The 25,256-nt window shown below is 40.5% G+C and overlaps 1 protein-coding gene and 1 pseudogene across 4 annotated transcripts in view; both read left to right on the top strand.

Moving 5' to 3' along the window:
- PPP4R2 (protein phosphatase 4 regulatory subunit 2) overlaps positions 1–25,256 on the top strand; it is a 70,130-nt gene that overhangs the window by 13,212 nt on the left and 31,662 nt on the right.
- LOC112132869 (U7 small nuclear RNA) lies at positions 17,493–17,558 on the top strand (annotated as a pseudogene).

Here is a 25,256-nt window from a genome sequence, read left to right as displayed (position 1 = left end):
CACTTACCACTTAACGCAAAAAAGTAAAAAACTTTTTTGTTTTTTTTTTTTTGAGACAAGGTCTTGCTCTGTCATCCAGGCTGGAGTACAGTGGTGCCATCACGGCCCACTGCAGCCTCGACCTCCCAGGCTTAAATGATCCTCCTGCCTCAGCCCCCGCCCCCAGTAGCTGCCAGAGGCATGCGCCACCATGCCTGGCTAGAAAAATAAAAAGCTTTATTAAGAGGCTCTGTAGAGTGAAGAGCCATTTGGAGCTATAAGTGTCATAGTATCTCTCTTGTCTCTATTCTTGTAATCTGTTTGACCGTTGCTTAGAAGACAGTCATGGTTAAAACTCTACTTCTTTCAGTATAATTTACTTGTCTCTCTCTTTTCTTTTTTTTTTAAGACAGAGTCTCACTCTGTCTCCCAGGCTGGAGTGCAGTGGCGCAATCTCAGCTCACTGCAGCCTCTGCCTCCCAGTTTTGAGCGATTCTCTTGCCTCAGCCTCCTAAGTAGCTGGGATTACAGGCGCCCACCACCACACCTGGCTAATTTTTGTAGTTTTAGTAGAGACAGGGTTTCACCATGTTGGCCAGGCTGGTCTTCAACTCCTGACCTCAGGTGATCCACCTGCCTTGGCCTCCCAGAGTGCTTGGATTACAGGCGTGAGCCACCGGGCCCAGCCTTTCTTTTATTCCTAAATGGCAAATATTTAATGAACATTTATTTTGTGTCAGACATTATCAAATATTTCATATGCATAACCTGATTTAGTCTTTACAACTACTATCTGAAGTAGGTCTTTGTCTTTTTTAAAAATGAGGCTGTTGAGTCTTAGAAGGCTTAAATAATTTGTCCAAGGTTGTACAGCTGATAAGTAATGGAACTGGGTTTTATACTCAGGCATTCTGGCTCCAAATCCTCTTGTAATTTGCATTTTATTAATATATACCACTTGCTCCTTGTTCAGTTGTCTTACATCCTCCTCCCCTACTGTAACAGTGCCAGAATCTTTTCAAAACCACTGTTAGAATTCGGAGCTTTTAGGCCAGGTGCGGTGGCTCACTCCTGTAATCGCAGCACTTTGGGAGGCCGAGGCGGGTGGATCATCTGAGGTCAGGAGTTCGAGACTAGCCTGGCTAACATGGTGAAACCCTGCCTCTACTGAAAACAGAAAAAATTAGCTGGGTGTGGTGGCGGGCGCTTGTAGTCCCAGCTACTCGGGAGGCTGAGGCAGGAGAATCGCTGGAAAGCGGGAGGCAGAGGTTGCAGTGAGCCAAGTTTGCACCACTGCACTCCATCTTGGGCGAAAGGGTGAGACTCTGTCTCAGAAAAAAAAAAAAAAAAAGAATTGGGAGCTTTTTGCTTTTGTTAGGACTCTTAAAATCGTTATTTCTGTAATTTCTGAGATTTTTCAAGTGGCTTACCTAAGCTTGACCTCATGTACTGTGGGGGATTTTGGGGCAATTATGAGAAGGTTGAGTGTGGAAGGGTCAATAAGATAGATGACTGATGTACCCTTAACATTTGTAATTTTGACTATTTTCCAGTCACTTCAAGGAAAAAGCTTTTCAGTAATTGTAATTTTGTAGAGACAAAATTTGAAACATACAGGTGACGAGACTGATACATGTATTTTTAGCTTGAAGTGACTCTAAGCTTTCTATTTAATATATGCATCTTGGATTTGTTATTCTCAGTTAAGTAAAAATCTTACCACACCAATATTGGGGGGTAGTTCTAATATTCCCATTTGTAGGTGATGAAACTGGAGAAAAATATATGCTATAGAAGTATTTGAAATATAAGGAAAGTGCGAGGTCTTAAAGAACATCTGTAATTTTTGCACTATTGTGTATATGGGAGGAAGGGGGAGGGTGAGGTAGCTTTCCGTCAACTAATGGCAAAGTACGGTTGTCCCTTGTTACATGTGGGGGATTGGTTCCAGGACCTCCTTTGGACATAAAATCTGTGGATGCTCAGTCCCTGATGTAAAATGGCATAATATTTGCATATAACCTTTGCACATCCTTGGTGCATCTCTAGATTACTTATAATACCTAATACAATAAAAATGATACGTAAATAGTTTTTATACCTTATATTGTTTAGGAAGTAATGACGAGAAATGTCTCCACATTTCAGTACAATTTTTCTCAAATATTTTCTTCTTTTTTTTTGAGACGGAGTCTCGCTCTGTCGCTCAGGCTCGAGTGCCGCTGCGCGATCTCGGCTCACTGCAACCTCCGCCTCCCGGGTTCACGCCATTCTCCTGCCTCAGCCTCCCAAGTAGCTGGAACTACAGGCACCCGCCACCACACCTGGCTAATTTTTTTTAATAGTTTTAGTAGAAACGGGGTTTCACCATGTTAGCCAGGATGGTCTCGATCTCCTGACCTCGTGGTCTGCCCCCCTCGGCCCTCCAAAGTGCTGGGACTACAGGCGTGAGCCACTGCGCCCAGCCCTTTCTCAAATATTTTCAATCTGAGGTTGGTTGGATTTGTGAATGTGGAACTCGTAGATACAGAGGACGCACTATATTTCTATTTAAAATTGTGCAACTAAAGGGAATTTAATATTTTTGGAGATTGTTTTATTAGGGATACGGTTGTCTATGGTGACTTCCAGGGTGGCTTTTGAGGTGGTGGCCATTTTTGTTTCAAAGTGATTTGTTAACTGGAGACTGGTCCACCTTTTCTAGGGCTTTTGCATACTAGAGTGTATCTTGCTGTAAGGAGCAATCTTAAATGTAGATAGAAAGTAGGCTTTTTTTTTTTTAAACCACCCTTACCAGTGAATACTAGTGTTGAATTTGAGATTTTCATGTTTGTAGGGTCATTGCAAGATAAGTCGTGTTTCTTTTCCTCTTCTGTAGATACTGATACTTTTCTAGTCTTGCCCTGCTTGCTTGTTCATAGTAGAGAGTTTTTGGGGATGATACCTTGTTAAGTTGTCATCCAGTTTTCTTGTAAATACTGTGTGTGGTCTTTGGTTTTGCTATGTTGCTTTTGGTAGGATATGGCTAAAATCAGTGCCATAGCCAGCATGTGGTTACTTTAAAAATTATTTCTGACAAAATATTAGATGGTTAGATGAACAGGTAAGATTTTAAAAGTAGTTTTAAAAACTTGGATTTAAAATATGGAGAATATCTTGATACATGCTTTTTCTATTTACATCTTCATTTTGGTTAAGGAGGAATTCGGTGAGAATAACTGCATTTTGAGTGTAATGGATCCCACGAATTAGGTAATTCTTGTGCCTATAAATGTGGAAAACTCATGTGCAGAGATGATTGAAATTAATACTGCTTTAGATGTTTCTGTCTCATTTTACAAAAATATAAGAAAAGAGAAAAACTATACTGTTACCTGTTTCTTGTATATTCTTAACAGAATTTTCTGTACACGTAAGTATATGTGCGTTAATCCTCTTGTTAAATGCCATGGAACTTCAGTTTGCCTTTTGTTACTTTATTTAGATACCTTTTTTCTTTTTCTTTTTTTTCTTTTCTTTTTTTTTTTTTTTGAGACAGTCTTGCTCTGTTGCCTAGGCTGGAGTGCAGTGGCACAACCTCAGCTCACTGCAACCTCCACCTTCTGGTTTCAAGCAATTTTTCTGCCTCAGCCTCCCGAGTAGCTGGGATTACGGGCACGTGCCACCATGCCCAGCTAATTTTTTTGTATTTTTAGTAGAGACGGGGTTTTACCATGTTGGCCAGGCTGGTCTCGAACTCTTGATCCCAGGTGATCCGCCTGCCTTGGCCTCCCAAAATGCTGGGATTTCAGGCGTGAACCAATGCGCCTGGGCTTATATTTAGATATCTTACCAAAATACAAAAATTTACCTCATTGTCTTCATGGGCTGCATAATATTTTATAGTTTTGGGTGTTCTTTATTTAACCTGTCGTCTTTGATGGTTTTTTGGGCGGTTTACAGTTACCAACCAATTCAAACAGTGCTTAAGTTAATATACTGGCACAGATGTAAGAGTGGGATTTATGGGTTCATGATTATGTACGTTACTATGTTTGACAGATACTGCCAGCTGGCTTTCCAAAAAACTTGTTCAGTAGGTGCTTCTACTAGCAGTGTATGAAAGTTATCTCTATATCCATGTGAACACCAGGCGTTATTCAGCTTTTAAAATTATTTTTATTTTTATATATATTTTTGAGACCGGGTCTCACTCTGGCCCAGGCTTCAGTGCAGTGGCATGATCATAGCTTACTGCAACCTCAGACTCCTAGGCTCAAGTGTTTCTCCCACCTGAGCTTCCCCAGTAGCTAGGACCACAGGTATGCACCACCACACCCAGCTAATTTATTAATTTTTTTGTAGAGATGGGGTCTTGCTCAGGCTGGTTGCCAGGCTGGTCTCAGCTGAGAATTGCTGAACTCAAGCAATTCTCCCACCTTGGCCTCCCAAAGTGCTGGGATTACAGGCGTGAGCCATTGTGCAGAGCCCGTTATTAGGCTTTTAAATCTGAAAATCTGGTAGGTGAAAAATGCTTTATTTAATTTGCGTTGTTTTATTTTGTGCTAACGTCTTACAGTTTTTTTTTTATTGCCACTTGTAATTTTCTGTCTGATTCTTCATTGATACAGTTGTTCCTTTTTCAGATTTTTTGGCTAGACTAAAAAAATTGCCTGTATCATTTCTTTCATTGGAGATTTGAAAGTGGTAATATTCTAAATCTAGCATTGCTTTATCATTTATTAGTTGGAATCCTTGTTTATTTATTCATTTTAATGAGATGGGGTCTTGCTGTGTTGCCCAGGCTGGCCTTGAAACCCTGGCCTCAAGTGATCCACCTGCCTCAGCCTCCCAAACTGCAGGGATTGCAGATGTAAGCAGCCTCACCCAGTTGTAATTTTTTTTCCTCGAAATACACTCCTGGCCTGTTCATTAATAAACATGCCAAAGCAAGCCATTTAGGATATAGGAAGAAAATAAATACTGAGAGCATTCTGAGATCTCAGAAATGTCATAAAGTCCTATAAAACAGAAGGAATGAAAACACTACCCACAAGATTTAAGATTGCTCTCTACTATCTTTTTTTGAGACAGAGTCTCTCTCTGTTGCCCAGGCTAGAGTGCAGTGACTTGATCTCAGCTCACTGCAACCTCTGCCTCCCTGGTTCAAGCAGTTCTCCTGCCTCAGCCTCCCGCATAGCTGGGATTACAGGTGTGTATCATGCCCAGCTAATTTTTACATTTTTAGTAGAGACAGGGTTTCGCCATGTTGGCCACGCTGGTCTTGAACTCCTGGCCTCAAGTGATCCGCCCGCGTTGGCCTCCCAAAGTTGGGATTACAGGCATGAGCCACCACGCCCAGTCTACTGTCTGTTTTTTTTTTTTTTTTTAGAGTCTCTCTCTGTTACCCAGGCTGGAGTGCAGTGGCTCTTGGCTCACTGCAACCTCTGCCTCACGGGTTCAAGTGATTCTTGTACCTCAGCCTCCCAAGTAGCTGGCACTACAGGCGTGTGCCACCATGCCTAGCTTTTTTTTTTTTTTTTTTTTTTGTGACGGAGTTTCGCTCTGTCGCCCAGACTGGGGTGCTGTGGTGCAATCTCGGCTCACTACAAGCTCCACCTCCTGGGTTCACGCCATTCTCCTGCCTTATCCTCCTGAGTAGCTGGGACTACAGGCTCCCACCACCACACCCGGTTAATTTTTTTGTATGTTTAGTAGAGACGGGGTTTCACCGTGTTAGCCAGGATGGTCTCGATCTCCTGACCTCGTGATCCACCTGCCTCGGCCTCCCAAAGTGCTGGGATTACAGACGTGAACTACTACGCCTGCCATGTTTTTTTGAGTAGAGACAGGGTTTCACCATGTTATCCAGGCTGGTCTCGGAACTCCTGACCTCAAGTGATCTGCCTGCCTCGGCCTCCCAAAGTGCTGGGAATACAGGCGTGAGCCACCATGCTTGGCCTCTACTATTTTAAAAATAGTTTTAAATGACATATTTTAATCTAAATAAAAATAAAACATTTAATTTGACATATGCTGTTTAAGCTAATAATAACCCTTAACAATAAATTAGATCTGAAATTATTTGAAGATGTATGAGATTCTTTGAGATGTGGGGGTTTTTTTTCCACATTTTCCTTTAATTCTATAGTATTCTCGTTCACTTTTTTTTTTCCCAATGCCTTATAGCAGTGGTTCTAAACCAGGGCTGACAATGTCTAGAAATCTTTTTGGTTGTTACAGTTTGGGGGCATGTTGCCGGCATCTAGTGGGGTAGAGGGCAGGGATGCCGCCAAACATCCTATATTGCTCAGGACACTCCCCAGCAATGAAGAATTGTCTGGCCCCAAATGTCAGTAGTGTCAAGGTTGAGAGACTGCTTTGTAGGAGAAAGCATACCTTAAGGTTTTAAAAGTGTCTTGAAGTTTTCTTCTAGGACCTCTGAAATTTAAAAAAATGGTAAGACCACCAATTAAGGTCTTTAACTAAGTCTTTTAGTTTTACCTATCAGAATTCTATTTGAGACGCTAAAGTCTAATTTTGAGAAATAAATAATATGAATGTCCTAGATGTCTGTTAACTGGCTTCATTGGTTCATTGTTGTTGTTTTTTTTTTTTAAATACAGAGTCTCACTCTGTTGCCCAGACTGGAGTGCAGTGGCACACTGAAACCTCCACCTCCCGGGTTCAAGAGATTTTCATGCTTCAGCCACCCGAGTAGCTGGGATTACAGGCGTGTGTCACCACACCTGGCTAATTTTTGTATTTTTAGTACAGATAGGGTTTTGTCATGTTGCCCAGGCTGGTCTTGAACTCCTGAGCTCAAGTGATCTGCTTGCCTTGGCCTCCCAGTGCTGGGATTAATAGAGAATGGGGTATGGCCTATGTTGCTTAGGCTGGTCCCGAACTCTGGGCACAAGCTATTTACCACCTCAGCCTCACAAAGTGCTGGGATTACAGACATCAGCCACTGTGCTCAGCCAGGTCATTCTTTGTACCTGTGGGGAGAGAGCCTTTAATTCCTCACTTTCTTGATGGATTAGTAGCCTCATGGCTTCATTAACCACAGGTAACCCTAGAGGTATACCTAACCTTTAGTTTCCCATAAACTCTGCCTGTTGTTAGCCTGGAAGCTGTGTGTATTTTACAGTCCAGGTCACAGGCCACTGCTGATACACCAACCAGTCTTCAGTGACAGCAGTGCTGACCACTTCCCCCACCCCCAATTAGCACCCAAAGGAGCTAGCTGCCCTAGCCACTGGTGGGTCCCCTGCATGCTGTCCTTGAAAGGGAAGAGTTAGATATATTGAGTCTAGAAAGAGAGAGAGAGAGATTGGTTATTTCTGTCATCTTTCAGAATTAAGTGTATGTTAAAGTGAGGACTCTGTTCCTTATATATGCATCATATATATGCATTTCGGAAACTCTTGACAAAGTTGGAAGAACCTGGAAGTATAAGGTGGAGAAGTCTACTAAATCCATACCAGCTTTTTTTTTTTTTTGAGATGGAGTCTTGCTCTGTCGCCCAGGCTGGAGTGTAGTGGCTCAATCTTGGCTTACTGTAATCTCCACCTCGTGGGTTCTAGCAATTCTCCCTGCTTCAGCCTTCCGCGTAGCTGGGATTACAGGCGACCACCACCATACCTGGCTAATTTTTGTATTTTTAGTAGAGACAGGGTTTCACCATGTTGGCCAGGCTCATACCAGCATGTTTTAATGCAACTATTAACAATATTTTGTTAATGTGTGGTAGAGATGGTAAAGTGGCTGGGACACCAGGTGTGCAGATATAGACCACGTTGGTTTTGGGGAAACTAGGAGGTATGGTCACTCTATTTTGTTTCCTTTGATGTCCTTTGTACATCATTGCTAGTTAATATCTTTCTTATATTTTTATCCTATCTTTCTTATACTTTTAGCCAGGCAGATACACTTGACCCTTACGCAACACAGGTTTCAACTGTGGGGGTCAACTTAAACGTAGATTGAAATACAATATTTGTAGGATGTGTGAAACCCGCCTACACAATGGACTGCTTTTTTTGTACTCGTGGGTTCTACAGGGTTGACAGCGGGATTTAAGTATGTGCAGATTTTGGTATACACAGCAGTCTTGGAACCAGTTCCTGAAGTATACCAAGGAATGACTGTGCTGTCATAGTCTTTATTTTATTTTGTTTTATTATTTATCCGAAACAGGGCCTTGCTCTGTTGCCCAGGCTGGAGTGCAGTGGTGTGTCCACGGCTCCTGGCAGCCTTAACCACCCGGGCACAAGCAGTTCTCCCACCCCAGCCTCCCATGTAGTGTCTTGGACTTTAAAATTTTTTCTTCACCTGGGTTCTTTTTACCTTTCCAGTCTTCTCTTGCCACCATTCGTAACTTTTTCACATTACTTGAAGTTCACTGAATATGCAGTGTTCTACTGTGCTGGTGTTAAATTCTCATAGCCCTTTGTTAATTGCCTCATATGTTCTTCCTTATGGGATACCTTCAACTTGTCTTTTAAGACTGTTCAGATGGCCCTCATTGAAATATATATTATTTACTGAGAAGTTTTCTTGGGTCTCCTTTTCTCAATAAAAACTGCCATATTTCTGACATGCATCTGTTGCATTTTCTGTTATAGTTGTTTGCTTACTAGTCTGTTTCTACTTGTGGTTCTGTAAGTTTTGAGGGGGCCGAACTTCCCTTACTCAGAATGTGTCACACAGTAGGAGCTGGGTTAGATAAATGAATAGAGGTATGTACCATATAATGACATTTTAGTCATCGATGGACCACATATATGATGGTGGTCCTATAATAGTATAATGCCGTATTTTTACTGTACTTTTTCTATTTTACCTATGTTCAGACATACGAGTACTTACCATTACAGGTTTGCAGGCTAGGAGCAATAAGCTATATACCATATAGTCTAGGTGTATAGTAGACTATACCATGTGGGTTTGTGTAAGTGCACTCTGTGATGTTCACACATTGGAATCATCTGATGACACATTTCTCAGAACATACCCCCGTCATTAAAAGATACATCACTGTAGATGAAAAATAAAACCCTGTCTTCATCTACAAAGGAACTATTATTTTATTTTATTTTTTGGGGGGGACGGAGTCTCACTCTGTTGCCCAGGCTGGAGTGCAGTGGTGCGATCTCAGCTCACTGCAACCTCCCCCTCTTGGGTTCAAGTGATTCTCCTGCCTCAGCCTCCCTAGTAGCTGGGATTATAGGCATGTGCCACCACACCTGGCTAATTTTTGTATTTTTAGTAGAGATGGGGTTTTGCCATGTTGGCTAGGCTGGTCTCGAACTCCTGACCTCAGATGATCCGCTCCCCTTGGCTTCCCAAAGTGCTGGGATTACAGGTATGAGCCACCATGCCCAGCCCCTAGAAGCTATTATTTCTAACTTTAGAAAATAATAGAAATTATTATTGGGATTGGAGTCATGAGTGTGAGTGGGTGAAAGGGTATTCTGAGTGAAGTATACTTGCTCTCTCTCTTCTCTCCCAATTTCCGTATGTCCAGATTCTGTCTATTCTTTGTCCACTTGGCTCTTGTCTGAGAGCTTCCCAGATTTTCCTAGAATATAATAGCCTTGCCATTTAAAATTTTGTCTTACTTTCTGCTCTATGTTAGGGGTATTTTGTTAAAAATATTCTGCCAAGTTGTAGGCTTCTTCTAGAGGGCATAATTTGGTTGTTTTATCATTATTTCCTTCTGCATCATATGTCACTATTCCTTCAAAATACAGATTTACTGTCTTAGCTTGGGATGCTATAACAAAATACCATTCACTGGGTGACTTAATAGAAATTTATTTCCTCATGGTTTTGGAGGCTGGCAGTCTAAGATAAGTGTGCCAGCATAGTCAGGTTATGTGGTAAGGCTTTCTTCCTGGCCCTGTTTTTTTGTTTCGTTTGTTTTTGAGACAGGGTCTTGTTCCATCACCCAGGTTGGAGTGTAGTGGTGGGACAATAGCTCACTGTAGTCCGAGACTCAAGCAGTCCTCCTGTCCTTAGCCTCCTGAGTAGCTGAGACTACAAGCACACGTCCCCATGCCTGGCTTATATTTTAAAACATTATTTTGGCCAGTTGTGGTGGGTGGCTCATGCCTGTAATCCCAACACTTTGGGAGGCAGAATCAGGCGGATCGCTTGAGCCCAGGAGTTTTGAGACCAGCCTGGGTAACATAACATGCTGAAACCCTATCACTACAAAGAAATGCAAAAATTAGCTGGGTGTGGTGGTGTGTGCCTGTAGTCTCAGCTACTCAGGAGGCTGAGGTGGGAGGATCACTTGAGCCTGGAAGGTCAGGGATGCAGTGAGCCAAGATGGCACCACTGCACTCCAGCCTGGGCCACAGAGTGAGACCCTGTCTCTTTAAAAAAAAAAAAAACAGAAAAGAAAAGAAAAGTTAAAAGACTTTTTTTGTAGAGACAGGGTGTTGCTATGTTGTCCAGGCTGGTCTTGAGCTCTTGTGCTGAAACAGTCCTCCCACCTTGGCCTCCTGAAGTGCTGGGATTATAGGTATGAGCTACCATGCCTGGTGTTTCTGGCATAATTGGTGTGTCCTCACATGGTGGAGAGAGTATAAGTTCTCAGGTCTCTTTTTGTAAGGGTGCTAATCCGATTATGAGTGCTCCTCCAAAAGGCCTGGGCTCCAAATACTATCATATTAGGAGTTGGGGTTTCAGCACATGAGTTTTAGTGGTGTGAGGCAGGCGGGTAAGGGCACACATTTAGTATAACACTTGTCAAAGATTTGTGCGTTAGTCTATCTTGCTTAATGTTTACTGGTTAAATTCAGGTATGGATTGCTTTATGCAGATAGGTTTTTGAAAATTATGTTAACTAAGTTGTGCGTAGTAAATGTTTTAAGTGAACTTATATAGCTCACTTAAAAAGAGTGGGAAGGAGAAGGGGCTGGGATTCATTTTATTTCATATAAAAAAATTTTTTTTTGTTTTTTGGAACAGGATCTTACTGTTTCACCCAGGCTGGGGGTGCAGTGGCAAGATCACTACTCACTGTAGCCTCAATCTCTCTGGCTCAGGTGATCCTCCCACCTCAGTCTCCTGAGCAGCTGGGACTACAGATTTGCACCACCATGCCTGGCTAATTTTTATATATTTTTTTGTGGAGATAGGGTTTTGCCCTTTTGCCCAGGCTGGTCTCAAATTCCTGGGCTGAAGCTTTCCTCCCACATCTGACTCCAGAGTGCTAGGATTACAAGCATAAGCCGTCACGCCCAGCCTGGAATTTATTAAATGTATACCATGTGACAGGTTAGATACTTTCAACATAAATTAGGAAAAAAATACTGGTGTGAATTTTCTCAAAGGGGAAGCTCTGTTTATCACAGTGTTTGTGTAATTCCTGATTTTGCATTGTTTGCTCACATTCCTTCTCATGTTTATTAAGGTATCACTTAAGTCAACAAATATTTATTGAGTATATATTCTGTTCCAAATACTGCGCTAGGTATCGGGGGTGCTGTGGTCAGCAAACCACAGTATCTGGTAGGAATTTTAAAAATTATTTTAACAGTGAAGTATTACATTTCTCTCTGTATATGTGTGTGTGTATATATATATATGTTTTTTGTTGTTTTTTTTTTTGGAGACAGTCTCGCTCTGTTGGTCAGGTTGGAGTGCAGTGGCACAGTCTTGGCTCACTGCAGCCTCCGCTTCCCAGGTTCAAGTGATTCTCCTGCCTCAGCTTCCCAAGTAGCTGGGTCTAGAGGTGCCTGCCACCACTCCTGGCTAATTTTTGTATTTTTGGTGGAGATGGAGTTTCACCATGTTGGCCAGGCTGGTCTCGAACTCCTGACTTCAAGTGGTTTGCTCTCCTTGGCCTCCTAAAGTGCTGTGATTACAGGCATGAGCCACTGCGCCCAGCCTGTTTCTTGTAATATTTTGCTTATTGCTTTTATCAGCATTGGCCTGTACGAAATACATTAACTTCATTTTAAAAATTAGGCCTGGAGGAAATCTTTTATAAATGTAGCCCTTTAAGAGAGTAATTTTTTTCAATTGAGTTTTAGATAAGCTTAGGTTAGGGGCCTAAGACTGGTGAGGTATAGAAGGTCAACAAACAATTATTACTTTTGTTATGCATTGAAAAATTTTAGTTATGAGGTGAAAGTTGTAGTGTCAAGTGATAGTAGCCTCATAATGTGTGAAGTGCTTAGTGCATAATGTGAGAGAGCTTGGTTAGATTAGATGGGAGTAAAATTGAAATTTAAATTTTTGCCTTTAGAATTTTTTCTGCTATATGTGTAAATTCCAAAGATTTTGACGTAATTACAAACTTCCATAAAATGAAGTTTAATGCTATAATATCGTTGCTACCAAGTTTAAGAACTTCAAATATCATCATGTTTTTCTCTGCATTTTAATATCTCTGAAATTGGAAAGTCTTTGAAACATCAGTAGTGACCTAGAATTGCAGCTTGCCCCATTTCTTTATTTTTTTAAAACAATGCAGTCTTACAGTTGATACTGACTTAGATTTAATGGATACAATATTAATAACTCTTGGAAGGCTTAGGATATTGGATAGTACAAGCAACTTGGAAGAGACATTCACTCTTGAAGGAAAGACTTCTGAGTATTCAGTGTAAATAGGCTGATTTAAATAATGGTGTGTTTCAGGTAAGAAAATGTTTTAAGAAACATTTTAGTATGTTGCTTTTATATTTAGTTGGTATTGTTTGCTCTCTGAAGTTCAGGTCATTATGAGGATTTGGGTAAAATTGCATCCTTACTTTGTGACTGTTTAAGAGATTTTGCCTTTTTAAAATTGTTAATGGAACAGTATAAAAACTTTAAATTATGGAATCATTATGGAATGAGGTTTCTTTTCTTTTCTTTTCTTTTCTTTTTTTTTGAGATGGAATTTCGCTCTTGTTGCCCTGGCTGGAGTGCAATGGCACGGTCTCAGCCTCCGCTCACTGCAACCTCCGCCTCCTGGGTTCAAGCAATTCTCCTGCCTCAGCCTCCCGAGTAGCTCAGATTACAGGCATGCGCCACCATGCCTGGCTAATTTTGTATTTTTAGTAGAGACAGGGTTTCTCCATGTTGGTCAGGCTGGTCTGGAACTCCTGACCTCAGGTGATCCGCCCGCCTTGGCCTCACAAAGTGCTGGGATTAGAGGCGTGAGCCACAGTGCCTGGCCAGAATAAGATTTCTTTAATGTGCCCTTTTTAAAAATCACTGAATTTGGTATTAAGATGAGGCATAGGGTGTTAAAAAACACGGCTGGATATTTAAAATATGTTTTTTATTACAAAAGTAGGAGACCTTGTTTAAAACAATTTAAACAGTGCAGTACTTCATCAAAGGAAGACATGACAGTCCCTCCATTTCTATCCCATGTAATATAGCATATTAATTTAGAATATACTTAATATTTATGTGCATTCAGTAAAATAAAAAATGGAAGTGGACCATTTAGTAAGTTGCTTTTTAAAAAGTCACCATGAAAAATGAAAGTGTAGTTGGGCAAACCTTTGTATGTTAAGGAATTAAATTCAGATTTTTCAGGTGTAATATACTTGAAAGAGAAATGCCAGAAGCCACTTAAAAGAATAATTTGGATTACCTTTGCTTTTTGGTATTCAGTTTGAATGTTTTTGTTTCTGAATTACAAAGTTTCATCATTAGTAGCTTAATTTTTCTTAATTTGTATTTTCACTAAGCATTTACCTTTTTAATACTTTTAAAAGGTAAAAAACATTAAAAATAAAATAGTTTTTGTAGCTATGATTGGCTGAAATGAACAGCCTTTTTCAGACTAGAAACTTAAATTCATAAATGTATACATAATAAATTCAGATCTAATTTCTAATGTAGGAAAATCAGTGTTTGGGTCTGATGCAGGAACATTTATATATTTTGAAGATCTAGGATACTTATGTTGGAAGAAGGTAAAATTCACCAATTTATAATCAAAGGTAGAAAGGAAAATTTATCAAACTAAAATCAAGGGATAAATTTCTAGGAAGAAAGGAAAATAGCAATAAAGTTACTTTATTGGTAGTGATCTGTCTTAGGAGGATTGTCAATGTGTATAACAACATAGAGGATCTTTTACATTCTGTAGGGTTACCTGCAGAGAACCAAACTAAAACCTAAATTCTCTGAATATTTTGGTGGACCTTAAGGTGTTGGGTAGTCTGCTGGACTGAGTGTTTTAAATGGTTCATTTGGGAATGTCCACCCAGATTTGAATTAATTTAGTAGTCTCATAGCGTTTTAAATATTAAATAGGAAATAAACTTCTAAATTATAATTTGAAAGCACAAAGGAGTTTCTTTTCTCTCTCCTTCCTTCCTTCCTTCCTCCCTTCCTCCCTCCCTCCCTCCTTCTCCTTTCCTTTCCTTTTCCTTTTTCTTTTTCTTTCTTCACAGCTCAGATTTCTGCTTTTAAGCTCAAGCATTTCAGATTTAGTCCCAAAATAGTACTTGGCTTTTTGAAAGCATCAAATTCATTTAAAAATTTTTGCTTCCAAGCAGCACAACTGATTTTGGTTCACGTAAGCCCAAAAGAAAACCAGAAAAGAAGGGAAAGAAATATTTATTAGAAGGATATTGAAGTAGCACTTAGAAACAAGGGTTGAGCTACACTACCAAGCCAAAGAGTGTGAGGATGGAGCCCAGGGACCTCAGCAGCAGAAGTTGTTAGACTTGTTCTTCAGGTTCTAGCAAAGGACTGGGTTCCAGTCTTGGTATCTTCCGTATTTCACATTTTTGGAGGAAAATATCTGATTGGCCTGGCCCTGGTCAGGTGGGGTGATGAGAGAAACAGAGCTGGCTACTGGAGGCCCATCCTTGTGTATTTAGTACCTTTTAAAGAAAATGGGAACCATGAGCTGGGGAGCTGACTCATTAGTATGTGCTATAATCACCATATATGTGTATACAGTACCTGCAATTCATCATATTGGTAAAATGTGTTAAAATTATTATCTTAAAACTGTTGTGAAGGTAATAATGGCAACTTAACTGTGTCAGTGGGAATCACCTTCTGACCTTTAAGGGTCCAGATAAATTTAGCACTGACCCTTGTTCTATTATTGTGAAACGTTTATTGTTCCTACTAAGATCTTTGAATTGTTGAAATGCTTATATTTCTTGATACTGTAGCTTCTGTTAGCCTAGTATCATGGAACCTGATCTTATAAGGAAAAAAAGACATGGAACTGGTGATTATGGTCTGGGGAAGAATATAATAGTTGCTTTAAGGAAGTTATAAACAGAGTGCTTTGGGAGCAGTAACTTAAGTTTATTTCTGGCAAGGAATATTTAGCAGTGCATCATGGTGCAAGGAGGCATTTCAACTTAGTCTGGGCAGAGGGAACAGTGAGCAAAGGAATAGTAAAGTTCAGAGCTGTGGAGGAAGAATTAGGATAGATTAGAAAGGGTCTTGCTAATGCATAGAATTTTGGCTTTAGAAAGACATTAGAAATTAATGAAGGCTTTTGAGCAGAGAAAAGATAAATCAGAGCTTTGCCCTGGAGAAATTGAGTCTAATTCAAAGGAATTAGGGAAATCACTCAGGAGACTATTATGGTATTTAAGCTAGAGGAGATGAGAATTTGTAATGGTGCAGCATTAGTGGGAATGAACATGAAGGTTCACAGACAACATTGGGTTATGGTTCTGTAGATAATATCTGTTCGTCATTCTCACTTTGCCTGGGTTTTGTATAGGTTTCCTAACTTGATTTTGCTTGCCCTTTCCAGTCTTGTCTAATATATGCTATTAATAGTAGTCATGCTACAGTGTAAGTATGTTATTCCCATGATTAAAATCTTTCTGCACCTTCTCCCTTGCTCAAGTTAAAACTTAAGGTTCTTATGAGATTTAAGGCATAAATAAATAATTGTGGCTCTACTTAATTTGATATTTTTCTGTTTGTTCCCTGTGTTTTTCTTTTCTCCTAAATTACTCAATTCTCTAGTAAATCCGTACTGCCTCATCCCAGTGACTTTGTATGTATTGTTCCCTTTGCTGGAACAAAGACCTTACTTTTCCTTTGTGCACATTTTTTCTCCCTCTTCTGTGTAGCTCTTGACTTTGTGGTCATTTTAAAAGATACATGCTAGGGGTCGTCTCTTCTAGAAAACCTCCATTGACCCTGAATTAGATGTGACTCAGCCCACTTCTATCATCATATATAAAATTTGCTGTGCCATTATTTTTTGTTTAGATTGTGAGCTCCCTGAGGACAACTAAATTCTTTATATATCTTTTCTTACCACATAATAGCTTAGGGATGCATATTTGCATTAACTGTTTTTTGGCCTATACTGAGCTTATACAGCCCGCAGGCTGCATGCAGCCCAGGGCAGCTTTGAATGTGACCCAACACAAATTCATAAACTTTCTTGAAACATTATGAGATTTTTGCGATTTTTTTTTAAAAAAAAGCACATCAGCTATCATTAGTGTTAGTGTATTTGATGTGCAGCCCAAGACAATTTCTCTTACAGTGTGACCCAGGGAAGCCAAAACATTGGATACTCCTGGCCTATACTGTTCCTGTAACTAGATGTCGTGATGTAATTAGAGTATGGATTCTGAAGCCATAATGGCTGGGTTGAAATCCTAGCCGTTGCTTATTACCCGTGCAATTATGGGCAGTTTATTTAACCTGTTTCGAAGTTGTCTTATTGATAATAAAATGGGGAGAGTAGTACCACCTAACTCATACATATGCTTCTGAAGATTGAGTTAATATGTCCACAGTGCTTAGAACAGTACCTGGCATTTGTGATTATGTATGTGCTTGCTATTTTTATTATGCATTACAGTTCAAATATGAATCTATTCCCCTGTTTTTTTTTGTTTTTGAGACAGAGTCTTGCTCTGTCGCCAGGTTGGCGTGCAGTGGCGTGATCTCAGCTCACTGAACCTCCACCTCCCAGGTTGAAGCTCTTCCCCTGCCTCAGCCTCCCGAGTAGCTGGGACTACAGGCACGCGCCACCATTGCCTGGCTAATTTTTTGCATTTTAGTAGAGACGGGGTTTCACCATGTTGGCCAGGATGGTCTCGATCTCCTGACCTCATGATCCGTCCACCTTGGCCTCCCAAAGTGCTGGGATTACAGGCGTGAGCCACTGCTCCCCGCTATTCCCCTATTAATTGCCAAAGCAGTTCTACACATAATTCCCAGATCTGCTTGGAAGGTGGCATTTTTTCTACCTGATTTCTTTTTTCTACTGTAGATGGTTTGTAGACATTATTCCCACAGAGTGGGCTTCAGGATATTCATTTATTCAATCACCAGATAATTATTGAGTGCCTACTATTTGCCAGACTTTGTATTTGTTTTATACATATGAATAAATTCTTGGTACTTGTAAGATGTGTGTGTGTGTGTGTGAGAGAGAGAGAGAGAGAGAGAGAGAGAGAATAAATATGTGGGCAGACAGTAGATAATTAAATAAATTATATATTATGTTACTGGATAGTAAGGGCAATGCAAAAATAAGAAAAAGGGTAAGGGAAATGAGAGTTAAGAGTGGAGAATGTCACAGCTCTTTTAGAATTTGTCTAGTAGGCTTTCTGGGAGGTCTTTACTAGAAAGCCTCCCCACCGCTCCCCTCAAACTCCCATGTTAAAAAAACTTTTTTTTTTTTTTTTTTTTTTTAAAAAAGAGTGAATAGGTAGTTGGATTTTTTTTTTTTTTTTAAAGAGACAGGGTGGGCTGGGCACTAGTGGGTCACGCCTCTAATCCCAGCACTTTGGGAGGCTGAGGCAGGTGGATCACCTGAGGTCAGGAGTTTGAGACCAGCCTGACCAACATGGTGAAACCCCGTCTCTACTAAAAATACAAAAATTAGCCAGGCGTGGTGGCACACGTCTGTCATCCTAGCTACTCAGGAAGCTGAGGCAGGAGAATAGCTTGAACCCCGGAGGCGGAGGTTGCAGTGAGCTGAGATCGCACCACCACACTCCAGCCTGGGTGTCAGAGCAAGACTCCGTCTCAAAAAAAAAAAAAAAAGAGGCGGGGTCTTACTCAGCCTTCCAAAGGCTGGGATTACAGGTGTGAGCCACCATGCCTGGCACAGGTAGTTGGAATTTTGAATAAGATGGTCAGAGGAAGTCTCAGTTCAAAGGTGACATTTGATTGAGGCCCAAGAATAAGGGAGTCAGCCATGCAATATATAGAAGATAAATCCAGGTAGAAGACTTTTTTTTTTTTTGAGATGGAGTCTCTTTCACCAGGCTCTAGTGCAGTGGTGCAATCTGTGCCTCCCAATTTCAAGCAATTCCCCTGCCTCAGCCTCCCAAGTAGCTGGGACTACAGATGCGCGCCACCATGCCCAGCTAATTATTGTATTTTTAGTAGAGACGGAGTTTCACCATGTTGGCCAGGATGGTTTTGATCTCCTGACCTTGTGATCCGCCTGCCTAGGCCTCCCAAAGTGCTGGGATTACAGGCACTTTTGTGAGCCACTGCGCCCGGCCAAGGTAGAAGAATCTTTCAGTGCAAAAGCCTTAAGTAGGACTAGTGTGTCTAGCCCTTTCACAGACAACAAGGAGGCCACTGTAGCTGAAGTAGACTGATCAAGGAGAGGAGGAGGTAAAGGGAATGGGGGAAATACAATGTAGGGCAATGTGGAGCACTGTAAAGGCTTTGGCCTTTGAGTGAAATCCAGAGCAGTTGCAGTTTTTTGTTGTTGTTTTTTTGAGACAGTCTCACTCTGTCATGCAGTGTGAGTGCAGTGATGTGATCATGGCTCACTGCAGCCTCGAACTCCTGGGCTCAAGCAGTCCTCCTACCTCAGTCTCTTGAGTAGCTGAGACTACAGGCTTGCGCCACCATGCCTGGCAAATTTTTAATTGTTTTGTAGAGACAGGATCTTGTTGCCCAGGCTGATTTTGAACTCCTGGATGCAAACTATCCTCCCAGATTGTCCTCCCAAAGTGTTGGGATTACAGGCGTGAGCCACTGTGCCTGGCTAGGATTACAGAGTTTTGAGCAGGGAAGTGACACTATCAGACTTAAGCGTTAAAAGAATTGTCCAATGAATGGCTGTGCTGAAAATATATTTGAGGTGAAGTAAGCTGGAAGCAGGGGTATTGAAATCAGGCTAAGAGATGTTCGTGGTTTGAATTAAGTGGTAGCAGGAGGTGTTAAGAATTAGTCACATTGTATATGTATTTTGAAGGTACAACCAACAGGAGTTTCAGGCAAGGTAGAGTGTAATGTGAAAAAGAAAGGAGTCAGTAGTGACTGAGGAATTTGTCTGAGCAGCCGAAGTGTGGAATTTCATCACATCTGAGAGGTGAAAGGCTGTAGAAGGAGCAGTATGTGGGAAAGATCAGAAGTTCAGTTCTGGACATGCCAAATATTAGTTGGCCAAATGGTTGGGTGGATGACTGGGGATCAGGAGTCATCCTGATAAAATTGGCATGCGGATAGTATTAAAAACTCCAGACTGGATGAGATCACCAAGTGTAGATAGAAAAGAGAGAATTGTGAGTGCTCCAGCGTTAAGCAGTTTGGGAAACCAGAAAAGGAAAATGAACAAGAAAGATAAAAGCAAACCCAGGAAAGTAATTAAGGAGGAGTGATCAACTGTGTAAAATATTGTTAGTGGGACATTTAAGAAAATTGTCCACTGACCAGTGGATTTAGCAGTTGGTGGTCATTGGTTATCTTGATAAATGCAGATCATTTGTGATCTTGATAAATGCAGATTAGGTTTAGTGGTGGGACAGAAAGCTTGGAGTAGATTTGAGAGATAATGGGAGGGAGACGGCTGTTTTAAGGACTTTTATTACAAAGCACAGCAAATTTTTAAATGGTATTGGAACTGGGAGGGTAAGTGGAATAAAGAGTAAATTTTAAAAGGGAGAAATATCAGTGTATTTATATTTGTATGCTGGTGGGAATGAATCCATTATTAGCAAATAAAAAGTTGACGTAGATGATAGGAGAAAGGGGATAATTGCTCAAGTGATAGTCTTGAGTAGGTGATCAAATGGCAAATCTGGTATATAAATAGACCAGAGCATGGATAGTTCCATCTGTGATAACAGGTGGAAATTCAGGGTGTGTACATGTACATGATAGTAGGTAACTGGTGGGACTCTGGAAATTCCCTATTGTTTTCAGTTTTATAAGTGCAACAAGAAGCAAGGTCATTGAGTGTGAGGGAGGGAAAACTCAATGTAGGGTTGAGGTGAGAAGATGTGAAATAGTTACTGGGAGAGTCAGAGAATGAAATAGACTGGGGATAATGTCTGGTAGCATTTATAGTGTACTCAAGATCAGCCAGCATGATTGTGGATTTTTCTTTGCTTTCTTCCCTATGTTTGTATAGGCACAGATTTGGTGGGGATTACGTTGATTTTTTTTTTTTTTTTTTTAATTACAGTGAATCCAGAGAAGGGCTAGAGAACCAACTATATCTGAGGGAGTGATTATAATTTTTTTTTCCTCTTTTCTCTTTTTTTTTTTTTTTTTTTTTTTTTGAGACGGAGTCTCACTCTGTTGCCCAGGCCGGAGTGCAGTGGCGTGATCTCGGCTCACTGCAACCTCCGCCTCCCGGGTTCAAGCAATTATCCTGCCTCAGCCTCCTGAGTAGCTGGGATTACAAGCATGTGCCACCATGCCTGGCTAATTTTTGTATTTTTAGTAGAGACGGGGTTTCACCGTATTGAGCAGGCTGGTCTTGAACTCCTGACCTCAGGTGATCTGCCTACCTCGGCCTCCCAAAATGCTGGGGTTACATGTGTGAGCCACCGCACTGGGCCAGATTATAATTTTTACAATTGAAGCTGGGTAATGAAGGGAGAGAGGTTGTCAGAGGATTGAGGGACAGTAAAAAGGTAATAGAATCAATGGATAGGAAATCCTGGTGGAGTCAAAGAATTTTTGGAGTAAGTATAACATATGTAAATATCTTTTAGCTCATCAAGAACTATAAAAATGTAGCTAAGGTTTGACAAAGCTAAGTGATATACCTCTTCTCTATACTTTTCTGTTAGTTGAAATATTTCATTTATTTTTATGGCTCGGCGCAGTGGTTCACGCCTGTAATCCCGGCACTTTGGGAGGCCGAGGCAGGTGGATCACCTGAGGCCAGGAGTTCAAGACCAGCCTGGCCAACATGGTGAAACCCTGTCTCTGCTAATAATACAAAAAAAATTAGCTGGACATGGTGGCATGCACCTGTAATCCCAGCTACTCGGGAGGCTGAGGCAGGAGAATCACTTGAACCAGGAGGTGGAGGTTGTAGTGAGCCGAGATTGTGCCATGGCACTCCACCCTGGGCAACAGAGTGAAACTGTGTCTCAAAAAAGAAAAAAGAAAGAAATATTTCATTTATTTTTAAAAAACAAGCAGTTTTGTGAATGGGTGGAAAAGCAACGTTGGGTAGAGATTTTATCCTCTCTGATGAAAGAGGATATTTAAAGTGCCTTTAGAAGTATTTCTAGGCCAGAGAGAATGCCAGTATAAGCCCAAGCATCTTATTATGGTCTAACACAGGTCTTTCTCACTGTTACAGTCTTCCTTACTAATGCCATCTCAGAACACTACCCTCATCCCCAAAGCTGTCTGCATATATCTACCGTATTACTCAGATGTTCTTCCCATCCTGAGTTTCTTGAGGAAAAACAACCATTGGGTGCTTACTAGGTGTCAGCCATTTTGCTAAGCACTTTGCTTACACTAATGTTAATCCTTACAGCAACAGAAGTAAATATTATTATCCCTGTTTCACAGATGGGGGAAACAGAGAGGCTAGGGTTATCTGCCTTAGGCCCTACAAATGAGAAAGTGGTTGAAATACCTGGTCAGGCTTCCAGACTCCAGAGCACCACCTGACTCTTTTTAAATTGATTTTTTTTATTATTTAGTTTTTACTTTTATTAAAGTTATATGCACATGCATTAGTGAATTTATTAATACGACAGAGGTCACAAAAAAGTCTGTGTACTTTCTCTTATTTCTTTTACTCCTGAGAGACAACCACTTTAAATTTTCTTTGTTTTTTATTTTTTGAGCTGCAAGTAAAACTGCTTTAAAATCATTTGGTTGTTTCTTTTGGTGTTTACTTTCCTATTTCTTTTTTTTTTTTTTTTTTGAGACGGAGTCTCGCTCTGCTGCCAGGCTGGAGTGCAGTAGAGTAGCATGATCTCGGCTTATTGCAAACTCCAACTCCCTGGTTCAAGCGATTCTCCTGCCTCACCCTCCTGAGTAGCTGGGATTACAGGCATGCACCACCATGCCCAGCTAATTTTTGTATTTTTAGTAGAGGCGGGGTTTTACCATGTTGGCCAGGATGGTCTTGATCTCCTGACCTCGTGATCTGCCCGCCTTGGCCTCCCAAAGTGCTGGGATTACAGGCGTGAGCCACCGTGCCCAGCCTACCTTCGTATTTCTAAGGTACAGTCTTTTTACTAGTTACTTTTTCTGTTAATCTTACAGTCTAGTTACTTTTTCCCTTAATGTCTGATTTCTTAACTAATGAAAGTTAAGATTTAGTTTCTTTTACATACTCCTTCTCCAAGCATACACACAAACTTCCCACTTTAACTGCTCATTTTTTCCAAGATAATTACATTGAAATTTTGGTCACATTAGCTTTCAATATATACATTGTCTCTGTGAATGCTATTTTTTTCATTTAATTTTCTGCATGCTTATGACTAATTCAACCCCAAATTTTAGTTTGTTTATATATCAATTTCATGTTTAAAAAAAAATCTCTTGTCGAGACTTCTTAACTGCTCCATTTTGGACTGGTTGCTCTCTAGACATGCCTTAATCCTACCGTGTTATGATGAAGATGGAAATCCTACCATCTTATGGTGGGAGACCCGTTTTTATCATCCTGTAATTAACCTTTTGTGTTGGAGTCTCAGTATTCTAGATGCCATATCATGCTGTTTCTTGGTTTACATCATTGTTTTGGTGGAATGACAGGAGGCACAATAACAATTTTTTTTGATTTGTACTTTCAGTGTCTGAAAATGTGTTTATTCTACTTATTTGATAGTCTGGTTATTCTAGGTTGAAAAATTATTGTCTCTGAATTTTGAAGGAATTTTTTCATTGCTTTCTTTGACACCTGTTGATAAATCTGGAGCACTCTTTGTATGTGACCTGGTTTATGTCCCTGGAGTTCCGTAGAGTCTTCTCTTTGATTCCAGAATTACACAGTTTTACTACAGTGTGCTTTGCTGTGAGTTTATTTGTCAACTCTTGTGTTGGTCACTCTTCAGCAACTCTTGTGAGTTCTCTTAATTTGAAAACTAGTATTTTTTAATTCTGGGAATTATTTATGGATTGGTTGGTTGAGGCAAAACATGCATAAAATGAAATTTACCACTTTTTAACCATTGCTAAATGTACAGTTCAGTGGCATTAAGTACATTCACAGTGTTGTAGAGCCATCATCACTATTCATTTCCAGAACCTTTTTATTGTCCCAAATATAAATTCTGTACCCATTAAACAAAAATGACCATTCCTCCTTCATTCCCATCCCTGTCTAGCTTTTGTGTCTTTGAGTTTGATGGATTTTAGGTGCCTCACTTAAGTGACATTATAAAATATTTCGGGTCTGGCTTGTTTTACTTCACGTAATGCTTTCAGGGTTCAGGGTTGTTTTCACCTTTTAGCCATTGTGAATAACACTGCCGTGAATGTTGGTGTGCGAGTGTCTAAGTCTCTACTTTCACTTCTTTTGGGTATACACCTAGAAGTAGAATTGCTGGATCATACGGTAGTTCTGTGTTTAACTTTTCGAGGAACTGTTTTCCACAATGGCCGCACCATTTTACGTTCCCATCTGCAGTGCCCAGTGGTCCCAGTTTCTCCATATCCTCACCAGTGCTTGTTATTTTTCATTTTAGAAAATGTTTTTGATTTAAAATAATTATTGGTTTCTTCTCCACATTTCTGTGTGTGTATTTTTTTCTTTTTAAACTGGTCATTTAGACTTTGGACCTCTTGTACTACTATTATAATTTTCTGATTACTTCCCTCCTTTTTATAAATGTCTTTAAACAATGCACCTTTAAAAAAGAGTGTCAAATGGTATGCCATCATTGAGTCAGTAGTTTTGTTTTATTTTAACTCCTCCTCTTCCCTCCGAATCTATAGTTTTTTTTGTGTAGAATTTTCCAGGTAACTCAGAACACTTGCTGACTATTACTACTCAGGATATGGAGATTCCTACCAGTTAGTGGACCCATATTTTCCTCCAATTTCTTAGTCTTCAAGAATCCTAGTTCCATTTGATAACTATGAGTAGTGCTTTTTGAATAACTTCTTTTGGAGGGATGAGACCGCAGCAAGATATAGTTTTGTTTTGTTTTTTAGAGACTGTTCCTCTTTTGTCCAGGCTGCAGTGCAGTGGCACAATCATAGCTCACTGCAGCCTTGAACTTCTGGGTTCAAGCAGTCCTCCTACCTCAGCCTCCCGGGTAGCTAGGATTACAGGTACATGCCACCATGCCTGGGTAATTTTTTAATTTTTTGTAGAGATGAGATCTCGCCATGTTGCCCAGGCTGGTCTCAAACTCCTGGGCTCAAGCAGTCTTCCTGCCTCAGCCTTCCAAAGTGTTGGGGTTACAGGCATTGGCCACTCTGCCTGGCCCTAGTTTTGTTCTTAAACATTTCCAACAGTTCAGATCATTGGTCTGGGCAAAGGTAGGTGAGACCTCAAAAGCACAGACAACGAAAGCAAAAATAGACGAATGGGATTACATCAAGCTTAAAAAGCTTCCGCACGAGGGAAAAGTCAGTAGAGTGAAGAAAATGAAATGGGAGAAAATATTTGCAAACTATCTTTCTGACAAGGGATTAATAACTAGAATATGTAAGGAACTCAACTCAAAAACAAAAACACCAAATTATCCAATTAAAATGGGCAAATTATCTGAATATTTTTCAGAAGACATACAGGTATATGAACATATGTTCAACATTACTAATCATCAGGAAAATGTAAATCGCAACCACGATGAGATTTTATACACCCCAGTTAAATGGCCATTATCAAAAAGACAAGCCAGGCATGGTGGCACACACCTGTAGTCCCAGCTACTCAGGAAGCTGAGGTGGGAGCCTCACTTGAGCCGAGGAGGCAGGGGTTGCAGAGAGGTGAGATTGCACCACTGCACTCCAGCCTGGGTGACAGAGTGAGACCCTGTCTAAAAAAGGAAAGAAAAAGAAATAGCAGATTCTGGCAAGGGTGCAGAAAAAGGGAAACACTAGTACACTGCTAGTGGAAATGTAGATTGGTACAGCCACTATGGGAAACAGTG

Source organism: Pongo abelii, chromosome 2 (genome assembly GCF_028885655.2).
Source record: "Pongo abelii isolate AG06213 chromosome 2, NHGRI_mPonAbe1-v2.0_pri, whole genome shotgun sequence".
Classification (NCBI taxonomy): domain Eukaryota; kingdom Metazoa; phylum Chordata; class Mammalia; order Primates; family Hominidae; genus Pongo; species Pongo abelii.
Note: the sequence above shows the minus strand (reverse complement) of the source record. Positions and strands in the feature narration are given on the sequence as shown.